General features: G+C 36.5%; 1 pseudogene; it reads left to right on the top strand.

Annotated features, from left to right (window-relative positions):
- Positions 1-20: 20 nt before the first annotated feature.
- On the top strand, positions 21-14,096 carry LOC131509365 (small ribosomal subunit protein uS5-like; annotated as a pseudogene).
- The last annotated feature ends 2,994 nt before the right edge of the window (positions 14,097-17,090 follow it).

Below are 17,090 nucleotides of genomic sequence, written 5' to 3'. Positions count from 1 at the left end.
CGCGGAATGCTGGGATAGTGGAAGTCCGCCCAGCGCTACCTGCGGGTTTAGCAGTCCGTCAGAGTTAGAGGCGGATTATTTTGAGCATTTACCGTTTTATTTGGACTCTCTGAATTGACAAATTTGGCGTCCGGGTAGGTTTTCCTCACTGGAAGAGAGACTCGTGTTAAAAAATTAAACACCTTTACTTAGTTCACGTCTGAGGGATAAAGTGGCCGCTAAAATTCCTGAAGGGCTAAAGGTCAGGCCCTTAATATGGATTAGCTCCATCCTTAAACCAATTCCCTAAGAGGTTTGATATTAAATATTTCCAGTCACAGAAAATTCAGGTTCAGAAAGAAATAGGCAAAATCAGTAAGGCAGTGCTAGACAATCCAAATACAGGTTTGTTTACCTGACTTTAATCTCCACAAACTTTTACATTATTCAGTGCCTCCATCTTATAATTACGCAGTGAATACTGTGTTAAACAGTGTGTTTCTGTGTGTGTAATAACTAGTTTACAGGTTATTATAACATAATACTATGTAAAATTCGATACATGTAACATTTTATGGTGTTCAAAATGTATCATTTTGAATTTTTAAAATATTAAAAACTTTTTAATGTAGCTGTGAACTATATAGATCTGTTACATGGGTGTGTAATATTCTAGATGGACATTATGTAATATAACATGTAATTGAGTGTAAATTTTGATACAATGTTTGTATATTTAAATCCTATTCCTTCATTCAACAACAATAGTTTATGTCATGCACCAGGCATTATACTGGAAATCAAAGGTGTATAGACAAAGTCATTACCCTCCAGGAGTTCAGAGACATGTAAACAGATAAATCACAGTGGAACATAGCAATACGTTTGAATGTCTACCTTAAAAGGAAATTATCTGAGAAATGAACAGAGTGTATGGGTGTACAGATCAACTAAATATAGCACAAATTTGGACTAGAATTTGGGATCCTACAATTAGATATAAATTAAAGGAAAAATAAGATGAGTATTATAATACTATTTTGATTTCTATTCATTACTAAAAACATTAGCAGTCCTCAAGTTCAAAGTGTATGTAATTTGACATATTATATAAATAGATGCCATAAGAAGAGAAAGAAGAGAAAAGATGAGGAAAATCTAAAATTGGAAGTAAACTAAAACTGTAAGTAAATGTAGACAGTGGAAATGTAGAAAGAATGTAGTATATTTCTTCATACTAAAATCCATACTGGGACGCCTGGGTGGCTCAGCCGGTTAAGCATTCGATTCTTGATACTGGCTCAGGTCATGATCTCACAGTTCATGGGTTTGAGCCCTGGGTCAGGCTCTGCTGACAGCATGCAGCCTGCTTGGGATTCTCTCTCTCTCTCTCTCTCTCTCTCTCTCTCTGCCCCTCCCCTGCTCTCTCTCTCTCTGCCTCCATCTCTCTCTCTCTCTCAAAAATAAATAAATAAAATAAAATCCATACATATGGCAGCATTTGCTAACCTTGATGAGCTATCTTAGAATTTCACACTCTCATGCCTTCTATCATATATATTACATATGCCACTGGGAACAACATACCAAGGTAAAGCTTTGGGCAGGCAGTTTGATTTAGGCAGCAAGGAATAAAAAATCACAGGTCTGAGATTGCCATTTTTGTGCAGAGATAAAAGATTTGCCTTAGGACATATTCATAGAGACAGAAAGATTAACAGCTACCTGGAGATGGGGAAGGGCGGAATTTGGGACAAACTGCTAATAGATATAGGGTTTGTGGGGTAATAAAATATTCTGAAACTAGATAGTGACGATGGTTGCAAAACATAGTGAATGTACTAAAAACTACTGAGTGTACACTTCAAAATGATAAAGTTTATGGTATGTGAAGTATATCTGAATTTTTGTAAATGTTATTAAAAATTTGGCCAAGAAGTCAGGGGTCCCAAATTCTAACTCCTATGTGTATTATTTAATTTATTTGATATATAATTGATGTTTGTATGAATTCTTAGAAAAAGAAAAAATCAATAGCAATATAGTGATTTCCCCCCTAAAGCTGAATATATTTAATGTAAAGGAATAATTTACAAATAACAATTTTATGTTAAATTTTCAATTTTTGAGGGGCACCTGGGTGGCTCAGCCGGTTAGGCGTCCGACTTTGGCTCAGGTCATGATCTCGCGGTCCGTGAGTTCGAGCCCCGCATCAGGCTGTGTGCTGACAGCTCAGAGCCTGGAGCCTGTTTCAGATTCTGTGTCTCCCTCTCTCTGTGACCCTCCCCCATTCATGCTGTCTCTCCCTGTCTCAAAAATAAATAAACGTTAAAAAAAAATTAAAAAAATTTTTTTTCAATTTTTGATCTGTTAAGTCCAGAATGTTGGAACCACTGAAAAAACTTATTTTAATCATGTGGCACATTCCACAATGAGCAACTTCTCACTTAAATGGTCATGGCACATGGAAAAACTCTGGAAAATGATAGCTATTAAAGTGTAAGAGACATTATTGCTTTGCTAACTTAAGTGCATAAGAATACATATATGATGAACCAGCATATAAATCTAGGCTCATTTCCTACTAAATAGGGGGTTTAGGCAAATTGCTTAATTTCTCCAAAATATATTTTAGTGATTTGAAGAGATAACAAAGATTAAATGACTGTATCTATCTCTATATAGATATACATGTACATTATAGATATATATAATGGGCATAGCACAATACCTGGCATGTGATAATTGATAAATACATGTTAGCTCTTATTAAATAAGGGACTTAAATTTTAAATATCTCAGACCCTCTATACCAACCGTAAAAGTCTTTAAATGTGGGTTCTGTTTCCTTCCCTTCCTTCCAAGGAAGAAGTCAGTTCCTCCACAAGTTAACAATAGCTAACATGTATTTAGTGTTTACTTTGTATCAGTCACCGTGCCAAGCCTTTTCTGTGTATTGAGTACGAATGAAATACATTTAATACTTGAGGGAACTGAGGTACAGAGAAGTTGTAATATGGCCAAAGTCACAGTGCTAAGAAGTGACGGAGCTATTGTATTCTAAGGGCTTTTTATTTTATTTTTTAATATAATTTACTGTCAAATTGGCTAACATATAGTGTGTAAAGTGTGCTCTTGGTTTTTGGGGTAGATTCCTATAGTTCATCGCTTACATGCAACACCCAGTGCTCATCCCACCAAGTGCCTTCCTCAAGGCCCATCACCCATTTTCCCCTCTCTCCTACCTCCCCCCATTAATCCTTAGTTTGTTCTCTGTGTTTAAGAGTCTCTTATGGTTTGCCTCCCTCCCTCCTTGCTTGTAACTTTTTTTTTTCTCCTTCCCTTCCCCCATGGTCTTCTGTTAAGTTTCTCAAGATCCACATAGAGTGAAAACATATGATAGCTGTCCTTCTCTGACTTATTTCACTCAGCGTAATACCTTCCAGTTCCATCCACATTGCTGCAAATGCATGATTTCATTCTTATTGCCAAGTAGTATTCTATTGTGTGTATATATATATATATATATATATATATATATATATACACCACGTCTTCTTTATCCATTCATCAGTTGGTGGACATTTAGGCTTTTTCCATAATTTGGCTATTGTTGAAAGCGCTGCTGTAAACATTGGGGTACACGTGCCCCTATGAATCAACACTCCTGTATCCTTTGGATAAATTCCTAGTAGTGCTATTACTGGGTCATAGGGTAGTTCTATTTTTAATTTTTTGAGGAACCTCCACACGTTTTCCAGAGCGGCTGCACCAGTTTGCATTCCCACCAACAGTTTGCATTTGTTTCTCCACATCCTCGCCAGCATCAGTTGTTCCCTGAGTTGTTAATTTTAGCCACCCTCACTGGTGTAAGGTGGTAGCTCAGTGTGGTTTTGATTTGTATTTCCTAAGGGCTTTTAAAAGGATAAGAAAAAAAGCATCTCAGTGTGTAGAGAGGCAGACAGTTGACACAGGAACCCCTGGAACCATTTCTACACTGCTGAACATACACATATATAGGAAAATAACAAAGATGTAAATGTAGACAAAAGTGCAGAAGGCAAAGAGGTAGAATGAAGAAATAAAATAAAATCTTAATGTTGACTTAGCTGTGTATGGCTAGGAAACCCTCCACAATGTTAGAGAGAAGCATTGTTTATAGTCAAAACTATGCCTTTACATATCATATCTGTAATTGGTTGATTATATTTAACTTCAGAAGAAATCAAGCTAGCAGCAGATTTTTTAGTAGATGATTCCATTTGTCTCTGGCAAATCCTCCCCCCCCCCCCCAAAGTTCCGTTTGGGATCTACATATAGTTTTAGTTATACCACAAATACCTGAATCCTTAAGTTTGCTATAGAGTGACCATTTAGTTAATGAGGCAGAATGGATTCTGCAAGATTGACCTTTCTGTATCTGTCTCTATCCAGGAAGAAATGGTGAGTGCTAAGTGAGTGATAGCTGGAGGAAGGAATGATTTCAAATGCACCTTCATTTTTTCTTCAGGGGGTCACAGCTAATTAGCCAGCCATGAAGACCGAAGAGGCACGTCTACATATCAAGTTTGTAAGACATCCTTTCAGGGTATGTAAAAAGCTTTGGTTCTAGAGTCACTCTACCCGACTCACACTCTGCTACTTACCAGCTGAGGGGCCCTAGAAAATTACTTTCCCTCTTGGACCTCAATTTTTTAGATTTGAAATGGGAGGAATAATTACTTTCCCTGTGAGGTTGTTACAAGGATTAAATGAACTATTTTATGTAAAACACTCAGAAGGCATGTGGTAAATAGGCAGTAAATAGTAATAGTTTGAAGTAGAAAAGAGAATGATAATGCTGATTTCTGCTCTCTAGCAATGCATAAAACTCCTTAAGAGTTTATTTCCAACAGCATCCATGCTTGTCATCAAGAAGTACTGAACTTTTCCTATGTCTTATCTATCATTTTATCTGCCCTTTCTAACATCCAGAACACAACTATTTGTTTCAGCTTTTCTCTCAGTCTCCGAGGGACAGGTCCTAGATGAAATTAAATCTGTAAGCACACTTTTAGGACTCTTCTCTACACACCAGGTCACAACATTTAGACAACAATCAACACCATCAACAGAGTTTACATAAATTGTGGTAAATGTAGGTGTAACTCTGTTAGGAGACAATTTGAAAGGGTGGGGTAAACTAAACCATATGTAATTTTCAGCAATGGAAATAAAGCAGGGGAAATGTAGAAAGGATGAGATTTAGAAAGTGTTTGGGATATAGTTTATAGAACATCTCTTATTTCATATAAATCTATAGCTCCATGTTCACATTTTCATTCTTTCTGGACTTTTAAATTTTATTCACTTTCCCCTGAAACAGATCTTTAAGGTCTTTAAGAAAAGTGAACTATAATTATGAAGTCAGACTCTGAACATGTGCAGCTAGCTCTATACCCTGCTGTGATCTATTTTTTTTTTTTAATTGTGGTAAGAGCACTTAATATATCTACCTTTTTACATTTTTATTATTTATTTTTGAGAGAGAGACAGAGTCAGAGAGTGAGTGGGGGAGGGGCAGGGAGAGAGCGAGAGACAGAATCCAAAGCAGGTTCCAGGCTTTGAGCTGTCAGCACAGAGCCTGACATAGGGTTTGAACCCACAAACCGTGAGATCCTGACCTGAGCCAAAGTCAAATGCTTAACAGAGCCACCCAGGTACCCCTACCCTCTTACATTTTTGAACACATAATACATTACTGTTAACTATAGGCATGATGCCGTACAGAGGATCTCTAGAACTTACTCATTTTGTATAACTGAACTTTATAGCCATTTAACAGCAATTCCCCCATTGCCCTCTCCTCCCAGCCCCTGGAAATCACCTTTCTATTTTCTGTTTTTACGAGTTTGACTATTTTATATACCTCATGTAAGTGGAATCATGTAAGGGCAATATTTGTCCTTCTGTGAGTGTCTTATTTTATTATTATAATGTCCTCCAGGTTCATCCATGTTGTTTAATATGTCAGAATTTCTTTCTTTTTTTAAGGCTGAGTAATATTCTATCCATTTATCTGTCAATGGGAATTTAGGTTGTTTCTGTATCTTGGCTATTGTGAATAATGCTGCAGAGTAAACATGGGAATCCAGATATCATTTTGAGATCCTGATTTCAGTTCTTTTGAATAAATTCCCAGAATTGGGATTGCTGGTTCATATAGTAGTTCTACTCGTAATTTTTGGGAAATCTTCATACTGTGTTCTATAGTGGCTACACCATTTTACGTTCCCAAAAACAGTATGTAAGGGTTACGGTTTCTCCATATCCTTGCCAATATATGTTGTTGTTATTATTTTTATTATTACTATTATTATAGCCATCCTGACAAATGTGAGGCGATATCTCATTGCGGGTTTTTTTGTTTGTTTGTTTTGTTTTGTTTTGTTTTTTGCATTTCCTTGATGATTCAGGATGTTGAGTATCTTTTCAGATACCTATTAGTTATTTGTATGTTTTCTTTGGAGAAATGTCTATTGAAATTCTTTGCCCATTTTTTAATTGGGTTGTTTGTTTGTTTGCTATTGAATTGTAGGAGTTCCATATGTATTTTGGAGATTAACCCTTTATTACCTTTATTAGTTACATTATAGTTTGCACATATTTTCTCCCATTCTGTAAGTTGCCTTTTCACTTGATTGTTTATTTCCCTGTGCAGAATTTTTTAGTTTAATTTAGTCCCACTAGTTTCTTTTGCTTTTGTTGCTTGTGCTTTTGGTATCATGTCCAAGAAATTAGTGCCTAGACTAATGTCTTGAAGCTCTTCCCTATGTTTTCTCCTAGGAGTTTTACAACTTCAGGTCTTACATTTCAATATTCCATTTACTTTGAGTTGATTTTTGCACATGATATATGTTTAATGGTTTGATTTGTGGGGAGTGGGTAAAAACAAAATGAAATATAAGAACATTTCCTTTTAAAAAGATAAAATTTGAAAATATGTCATTTGTGAAATAAAGGGATATTTTTTCATTCTCTTTCCTCAAAATTACTTAACGTTGTTTATGGATTTTATTCTAAACCTACATGATGGACAGATGCCACATGCAGACACAGTCCCTCCCCTCTCAGAGTTTATATCCTAGTAGCTTCCATCAGTCCAACTGGAATAAAGCAAAAATTTGTTTGGAGCAAATATTTGAGACTAGCTGTGTTTCTAAACTTTAATGTGCATTCAGACCACTGGTGACCTCATTAAAATGCAGCTTTTGAATCAGTCTACCTAGGGCCTGAAATTCTACATCTTTAAAACAATTTTTTTAAGTTTTATTTATGTATTTATTTTGAGAGAGAGAGAGAGAGAGAGAGAGAGAGAGTGCATGAGCAGAGAGAGGGAGAGAGAGAATCCCAAGCAGGCTCCACACTGTCAGGGCAGAGCCTGAGGCAGGGCTCAAACTCATAAACCGTGAGATCATGACCTGAGCCGAAATCAAGAGTTGGATGCTTAACTGACTGAGCCACCCAGGTGCCCCTGAAATTCTACACTTTTAACAAGCTTTCAGATTGCTGTTCTGGACACTAAGTTTTAAGAAGCAAGGGTTAGATGAAATGGAAGAGAAAATATCCGAGTTTCTGAACATTGATCCAGCTAACAACATTGCATGACTAGTCTATAACTTGTGGCTCCTTTAACAGTGTAGGGGAGAAAAGACTTTCACTCTTCTACTAGGTTCAATAGCTGAGTCTATAAAATGAATTGACAACAGGTAGATTAACAGGAGAAAAGGTAATTTATTAATTTTTAATATTATGTTTATTAGGACATCACAGAGGGAAAAAAAGTGAATACTCAAAGAAGTGGTGAGATTTGAGAACTTATATGCCATCTTTAACAGAGGAAGGAGAGGATATAGGCAACTTAGGGGACAGTAAATTATTTTTAGGGAAAATGAATGGGCCGTTAGAAGAATAGATGGGAGATATAATAGTTTGTGACAAAGTTTGTCTGGCTGTGGTGTTGACTTCTGGTCTCCTCCCAATGGTAGGAGTCAATCCCAGGGAGGGAATTTATGACAATTGAATTACTTTTGAAGGCTCTTTTTTTATGAAGCTGAGGGAAGTTCAGAGAAAGCCTCTCCCTGCATTTGTTGTTTTCCAAGTGCCTTCACCTCAAAATAATCACTATACCAAAGTGGCATGTTTTGGGGTAGCATATCCAGAACTCCTTCAACAGCCATACTAAATTAAAATGCTTGCTTCTTACTATTGGAACTTTGCCTCTGAAATTTTCTTGCTCCTTAAACATTGGGAAGCTTATCTCCTAGAGGGATATATATCTGTGAGCAACTCACACATCTTTATTAATATTATTATCTATACTCAATGATTGGTTCTGGACTTTGGAAAGAATTACAATCCCAATAAAAGAAGATTTCTTGGTTCTTTTAACATGACAAAATGCTTGGATAAATAAAAATGTGAAAACTTATAATTGCAAAATAACCCTAAAATATCTAGATCTCATTGTAGGGCAATTAATAATGAATAAAGAAGTGGTTATATAAAATCCAAATACTAATAATGGTAAGTACTTAATCTACCCAAAGGAAAAGCCCAGCCAAAATACTCATCTTGCACCAAAATACATGTTCAAAAATCGATATTTGCATGCCGAAGTCTTGTTTGAAAAGGCGATTATGGTCTCACAAGTAAATCATAAGAATTTTAAAAATTTTGTAAATGCTGTATTTATATGACAGACAAGAACCACTCTGAAGGAATCATTATGGTTTGGGAAATGATATGCAATTTCAAAATCATCTAAATCATTTCAATTGCCTGTATTTACATTTATATAATGGGTATTTATAATGGTGATTATTTTAGAACTTACCTTGTTTTCCAGGATCTCACATTGGTTTCTATGGGAACAAGAATGGCTCTAAAGAGGAGCATTTTAAGAACTCTTTTCACATTCAGTGACTGCTAACTGAACTGCAAATTCTGTTTGTTAACGGTTTTTAACTCTTAAATTTTAACACAGAAATAAAAGTTGGGCATTCTAGCTTCATAAATCATTTTAAATAATAAAAACTATTTTTATGAAACATCTGGCACATTGAAACATTAGAAAATAAAATAACTAGCTTTGGGAGCTAATAATTTGTTCACTTTATTAAATTCATTAGTGATTAATCCATATTGGCCTTGTGCTTTCTCTTATGTAAAGAAAACATATCTGATATATTGTTTCAATACATTTTCTCTGCTGTTGATGTGTGTATATATGCTTTCTTACTTTTGTAAAAATTCCTTTAAAAAGCAGTATAAAATGTTATGCATTTAAAGTTTTCCTCTGCCAATGCCTCACCCATCCTGTGCTATTATTTACCCTAGTACCATGTTATACCTTTACCATGTTCTCACACCAGCTGGAACTTATTTTTAGTATTTTTTGAAACAAGCTCATAAGTCTTCAAGTTTCATTTTTTCTTTTTCTTGGAATAGATTTTTAGATCATAAAAAGCCCAATGTGTAACTTATGTTACATTTGTGCAGTTTACTATATTTAATATTTCCTTACATTTCATGTTTTCCCATAAACTTTATTTTTTTAATTCCCTGGAGAAATGATATTTCAGTATATTTTTATTTAATTCCCTCTCAAAGTAATTAAAACCCACTAAAAATAAGAGAAGCCTATTTCAGAAAAGAGTGCTAAAACTAAATTTTTGTTATGCCCAAACTATAAAAGATGCCGGTTGAAAGCACATGGCATCTTATAACCAGCTTATGTAATAGCTACTCCAGTTATTGGTGACATATAATCTGCGTCTTAAATCCAAAAAGTGCAGGTTGATGGCAGAGTGCCAGACAAAGTGGAATAAGCGAGATTGTTTTTTACCTTCTTGGACTGGTGGTTTTCTGCTGTCAACAGTGTTGCCCTGGCCGTGGTCAGGATTGCTAGAGACTAGTGACAGTTTGAGCAGTGAAGCAACTGGCATTGTGTGACCAAGAGACTATCCTATAAGATGCTGACTTGGTGTAAACTCCAAGAGATGTATTTTTCTTTCATAAACACATTTTTCATTCAGATTTGATTTTATGAAATAAATTAGGGATTATTATACTTCAAAAAAAGTGAAGATAAATAAATGGGAAACATGTAACCAAATATTTTGGGGAAATGATTAATTGGCTCTTTTTTCTAAAAGTTGATTTTCAAGTGAAGCAGAAAACAAGCTGAAAGGTAAAAGCAAGTACTATGTTAATCTTCATAAGAGAAATATTTATAAAGTATTCTTATCTGAAAGTGAGGACAATGATGGTTAGGGCTACTAAAAGTAGGGTCCATGAACAATTGCCCATTTGGGAAAAGATAAATATAAAAACTGACTCTTCCTATTTCATTGAACCCTGTGATTTTGTATTTTGAAAAAATCAGTCCATGGCATTTGAAAATTTTTGAAAGCTGCCCTTTACTACAATTAGTTTGAGCTGCATTGATCTAGCATAAATTACTATAAACCAGAAAAAAAAGAGTGCCATTTGAACTTCATAGTATTGACAATAATTTATTCCATGTGATTCTGAAAGCTAGGAAGTGAAAGGTTTTTATCTCTGAAAGATCTCTCTTTAGCCCTAATATAACATCTTTATTTTCATAAGATTATAGCAAAGCAGGCTGAAGCCAATATTCTCTCCTTTTGCAGATGGAAAAACAAAAGTACAAAGGGCTTAAGTGAGATGTCTGATATTACACAATTATCATCAAAATTTTAAAGTCAAGGGAAGAGCATTGCATAGAACTTGTTTAATAGTCTGATGAATAAAATAAAAACACCCTAGGTTGATTATGGCAGCAAATTGGATATATTTGCGATTCCATATGGTAGATGGCAGTGCTTTGTCTTAAGGTTTCAGAAGGAAAAGCATTATGTTACAGTCATTCAATGGATGACTAGTAAAACTACACATACTAAATAAAAAGGTAAGGAGTTTGAAAGAATTCACTAAGCAAAACCAAAATTGAAGAGAATGAAGGTAAGAATGCATGCATAGTTGGCTAAAGAACTGATATAGCAGAAATATAAGTCCACACTTCTTTGGAAGATATAAAATCCCACAAGAGAAAAGGCTTGACATCTTGGACACATAGAAATAAAATGAAAATAGAAAGGGAGAGTTTAGACATACACTAGGAATTTTTGTTAGTTGTTGAGAGTATTAGGTTAGTTGAGTGGGTGCCTAAAGGAATCTCTGAGGACATTTAAAACCTCATTGAACAAAGCCGTGGACATTGTATTGTGCAGAGCAAGACTTCAATGGCAAGGGGGATGGACTGGATCAACCATGAGGTCTTTTTCAGCTCTAATTTCTAGTATTCCATAGCTCTGTGAAGAATAGTTGCTAAATTGCTTGATCAACCCAGACAAACAAAACTCAACACAAGAATAAAACTCCAGACAAAACAATAAAGTTAGCCAAAATTGAAACACGCCCCTCCAAAAAGAAAAACAAAAACCCTAAATCTTGCATCATACACCAAAGACGACAAATTCAGACTCCTGGCAACCTGCCCAGAGAAATGAATTCCAGAGACAGGACCCTTCAGGGAGCAAGCCCAACTAGAAGGCTGGGAGAGTTCAGCTTCACAGTTAGGCAAAACCTTCCAGCTGATCTTAATACTAGAGCAGGCTTAAAAAGTGAAAAGGAAAAGAAATCTATTAAAGAATCTGGTCTATGAGTGAACTATTCATTCAACAAAGATTTGTGGAGTGCCTGCTGTAAGCCAACCACTACTCTAGGGTAGGGTACATCAGTGAACAAAACAGACAAGATCTCTGTTCTTGTGAAACTTACATTCTAGCACAATGAACAATAAACAACACAGGATGGTGTATCATAAGAAGTAATGAGTGCTAAGTGGGGTAAAAAGATGAGGGACAGGGGGTGGAATCCCAGCAGGTGACTGTATTTAATAATGCAAGTGGGGTAGAACTCATGGAGGAGAGACATCTGAGCAAGACTGGAAGTGAAAGGAGGTAGCCAGGTGAATTTTGGGGGAAGAACATTAAGTATAGGAGGAAAGTCAGAGCAAACCTGGTGTGTCTGAGGAACGGGAAGGAGGCTAGTGTGGCTGGAGGGGAGTGAGCATAAAGAAAACCATAGAGTGAGTCAAGGAAGCCTAGGTTGTTAACACGACCTTGTCTTTTACTCCATCTGAGTTAACTACCCACAATGTCTTGCTTCTAGGATTCTAGGAACTCAGTAAGAAACTAATTCATTCCAGGTATCAAATTTCCTAGGAAACCATTCGACCCATATATCAATAGTGTTTCTGCAGGTTACTTAAGTCTGTAAGTTTTACTAATGTCAGCATTATCCAGGGATGTGGGCCCTTAATGTAAAAGTATGTCCTATAATTACTGCTACTGAGAATGAGGAAGACTCATCAATATTGAAACTCTGGATATTTGCTTCCATTTATTCTTAGACCAGCAATAAAAAAATCCAAACAAAATTGCATTTGTGATCTTTGTACGATATTTACACATATATGAACTATGTCTTCTGTCACAGAAAATAAACCCTTAATATTGGCAATTCTGTTACAGGCTCATGTTCTTGAAATCTAATCTTTACTAGGGACTTGATAAATATTTAAACATAAGGAAAAGCATAAATCAATTTAGAAGACAAAAAGTGGATTTTGCTTTTGAGAAGTAAAGACAATATGAAAGGAATTATTAGATGTTTTCAGATATTTGAAAAAAAATTGTAATAAAATTAAAAGTTAAGTTAGAAAATCACTTTCAATGTTCATTCATTAATTGAAAAAAAGTGTGATGACTGCCTCCAATGTGCCTAGCAAGTTTTCTAGATTCTATGGATACAAGAATGAACAAGAACAAACAATACACAAAGGTCTGCAGTCTACTATGTTATTCCAGTAAGATTCTCCTCAAGGAGGACAAGGAGTGGGTCCCCATTACCAAGCTGGGCTACCTGGTCAAGGACATGAAGATCAATTCCCTGGAGGAAATCTCTGTCTTCTCCCTGCCCATCAATCATTGACTTTTTCCTGGGGGCATCCCTCAAGGATGAGGTATTGAAGATTATACCTGTGCAAAAGCAGACCCATGCTGGCCAGCTGATCAGGTTCAGGGCATTTGTTGCTATCAGAGATTACAATGGACATATCGGTCTGGGTGTTAACTGCTCTGAGGAGGTAGCCACTGCCATCTGTGGAGCCATCATCGTGGCCAAGCTTTCCATTGTCCTTGTGCAAGGAGGCTACTCAGGGAACAAGATCAGCAAGCCCCACACTGTCCCATGACCACTGTGGGTCTGTGCTGGTGTGCCTCATCCTTGCCCCTCGAGGCACTGGCATTGTCTCAGCCCCTGTGCCCAAGAAGCTACTGATGATGGCCGGTATGGACGACTGCTATACCTCAGCGCTGGGCTGCACTGCCACCCTGGGCAACCTTGCCAAGGCCACTTTTGATGCCATTTCCAAGACCTACCCCTGACCTCTGGAAAGAGACTGTGTTCACCAAGTCTCCTTATCAGGAATTTACTGACCATCTTGTAAAGATCCACACCAGAGTCTCCATGCAGAGGACCCAGGCTTCAGCTGTAAGAAAAATAAAGTGAATTAAAGCTTAAAAAAAAAATCTTCTCAGGCAGTTCACCAGATAATTCCTGTGTAATAATATGCAATTGAGGACATGGATTCAAAGCTCATCTGCAACCCAACATCACCTTTTAAGATGGAATATGTTAGTAAAGGATGCTCTATGCTTGTCCCCACCTCATCATTCCACTCTTTGAATATCCTCAAAGACTACATGCTGAATTTTTTTGGGGAACTTTAGGTAAGGGAAAGAGCATAGCATTTGAGTAAGAGCTGTGTTGTCCAGTATACCAGCCACCAGCCACGGGTAACTACTGAGCAATTGAAGTGTGGCTAGTTCAGATTGAGACGTGCTCTAAGTATAAAACACACTGGATTTTGATGGCTCAGTTTGAAAAAGAAAGTGTAAGCTATCCAAAAACTTTGTGTTGATTACATATTGAAATGCTAATATTTTTAACACATTGAGTTAAATAAAATATGTTATTAATTTATCATTTCTTTTTACTTTTTTTTATGTGGCTACTAGAAAACTTATATCTGTGACTCAGTTTCCCCAAGTGAGGGGATCTACATTTGTTTCCTATATCAGCTCAGTACTGTTACATAACAGAAGCTGATTCTTATTGAGTACTCAGCTCACTGAGTGGCAAACTCTCTTCCAAGCAAGTTACTTGTGTTTAAACATTTATCCTCATAATAACCCTGTGAAGAACGATTTCTCTGGATGAATAATTTGAGGCACTGAAAGGTCAAGAAACTTGCCAAAGGCTATACATCTAGTGACCAGGAGAGCAATAAGGCTTTAAAGCTATAACTAACCCAGTGACTCTCAATCCTGAGTGTCATCAGAATTACCTGCAGAGCTTGTTAAAACGCAGATTGCTGAGCTCCTCCTCAGAAAGTTCTGACTCCTTTGACCTGGGGAGTAACCTGAGAATGTTCATTGCTAACAAGCTTCCAGGTGATTTTGATGCTGCTGATTTGCAAACCACATTTTGAGAACCATTAGTCTAATAAAGTCCTCAGCATTTTTGAACCATTGTTTCTTTACCTTAAAGTGTGGATATTCCATATACCTACCTCACAAACCATGAAATTCACCATTTTAAAGGCTGCAACTCCAGGGTTTTGGTATATTCAGTTTTGCAACTATCATTGCTATCCAGTTCCAAAATGTTTCCATCACTCCAAAAAGAAACCCAATATCCATTAGCAGTCTCCATTACCCCTTCCCCCAGGTTCTGGTAACCACTAATCACCTTCTTTATGGATTTGCCTATTATGGACATTTCATGCAAATTGAAAATATAATATGTGGTCTTTTGTGTCTGGCTTCTTTCACTTAGCATAAGGTTTTCAAGGTTCATCCATGTTATAACATGTATGGATACTTAATTCCATTTTATGGTCAAATAATATAAAATTATATGGGCATACCACATTTTGTTTATCCATTTATCAGTTGATGCACATTTTGGTTGTTTCCACTTTTTGGTTATTATGAACTTGTGTGGATTTGTTTTCATTTTTTCATGGGATATAACTGGGAATGAGTTCAGCAGGAGTGGAATTGCTGACTCCTATAGTGTCTCTATATTTAACATTTTGAAGAACTATCAAACTATTTCCAAAGCATTGCACCATTTTACATTACCATTGGCAATGTATGAGGGTTCCAGTTTTTCTATAACCTTGACAACACTTGTCATTGTCTGTCATTTTGATTATAGCCATCCCAATGGGTGTGAAGTAGTGTCTCATTAGGGTTTTGATTTGCATTGCTGTATGACTAATGATGTTTAGTTTTTCAAGTGCTATTGGACATTTATATATCTTCTTTGGAGAAATGCCTATCCAAATCTTTGCCCATGTTTAAATTGGGTTGTCTTTTTATTGTTGAGGTATAAGAATTCTTTATGTATTCTGGGTACAAGTCCCTTATTGGATATATGACTTGCAATTTCTCCCATTCTGTGGGTTGCCTTTTCACTTTCTCAACAGTGTCCATTGAAGCAAAAAGCTTTTAATCTTGTAATTTATATATTTTAAACTGTATATATTTAAGTGTACAACATGATGATTTGGTATACATATAGACTGTGAAATGATTACTGCAATTAAGCTAATTAACATATCATCTCACATAGTTACAATTAAAAAGTTTTTAAGCTTGGGGTGCCTGGGCAGCTCAGTCCATTAAACATCTGACTGTTGGTTTCGGCTCAGGTCATGATCTCATGGTTTCTTGATTTCCAGCCTGGCGTTGGACTCTGTGCTGGTAGTGCAGAGCTTGCTTGGGATTTTCCCTCTCTCCATCTCTCTCTGCCCCTCCCCTATTCATGTTGTCTCTGTCTCTCTCAAATAAATAAACTTAAAAAAAATTTTTTTCGATGAAATCCAATTTATCTGTTTTTCCTTTTATCACTTGTGCTTTTAGGTTACGTCTAGAAACAATTGCATAATCCAAGGTCATGAAGATTCAGGTCAGTAATCCATTTTGAGTTAATTTTTATACATGGTGTGAAATAAGGGTCCAATTTTATTCTTTATCATATCCAGTTATCCCAATCACAGGATCCTTTCAAAATTTAGGTAAAAATACTTCAGAGGCTATATTAATTATAGTGTGTTTATTAATAATAATTACAATACGATTTCCCCACTCTGCATGCTTCTCTGCTATTCTGTCAAAGATTTGTAAACACTCCTATTTAGAACAAAACAAATGTCCATTGAATTAAAACCTCAAGTCAGTAGGGCGCCTGGGTGGCTCAGTGGGTTGAGTGGCTGACTTTGGCTCAGGTCATGATCTCATGGTTCATGAACCACATCAGGCTCACTGCTGTCAGCACAGAGCCTGCCTTGGATCCTCTGTTCCCCTCTCTCTGCTCCTCCCCTACCACACTCTCTCCTTCAAACATGAATAAACATTTAAAAATAAAACCTCAAGTCAGTAATGACTGAACACAAGATTGGCAATTGTTCAATTACACTCCTTCATTTACTGTTATGTATTAAAGTGCCAAGATCCCTACCATTATGTCAACCTATATTAATTCCCCCATTCACATATATAGGATGAGGAACAAAGGAATGTATATCCTATATGATTCTCCTTTGCGATTTTATAATACCATTTTGCTCTCGTTTGTGCTTATGGTACCTAGTCACTGATGATATAACTACAAATTTGAAATGTGGTGAGTTAATTGCTGTATGCAATTGTAATAATTGGATATACAAAACAGACCAAAATAAGATGAATGCTAGAACATTTTTTTTTTAATTTTTTTTTTCAACGGTTTTTATTTATTTTTGGGACAGAGAGAGACATAGCATGAACGGGGGAGGGGCAGAGAGAGAGGGAGACACAGAATCGGAAACAGGCTCCAGGCTCCGAGCCATCAGCCCAGAGCCTGACGCGGGGCTCGAACTCACAGACCGCGAGATCGTGACCTGGCTGAAGTCGGACGCTTAACCGACTGCGCCA

Source organism: Neofelis nebulosa, chromosome 4 (assembly GCF_028018385.1).
Source record: "Neofelis nebulosa isolate mNeoNeb1 chromosome 4, mNeoNeb1.pri, whole genome shotgun sequence".
Lineage (NCBI taxonomy): Eukaryota > Metazoa > Chordata > Mammalia > Carnivora > Felidae > Neofelis > Neofelis nebulosa.
The sequence above is the reverse complement of the archived record's forward strand: the minus strand, read 5'-3'. Positions and strand labels throughout refer to the sequence as shown.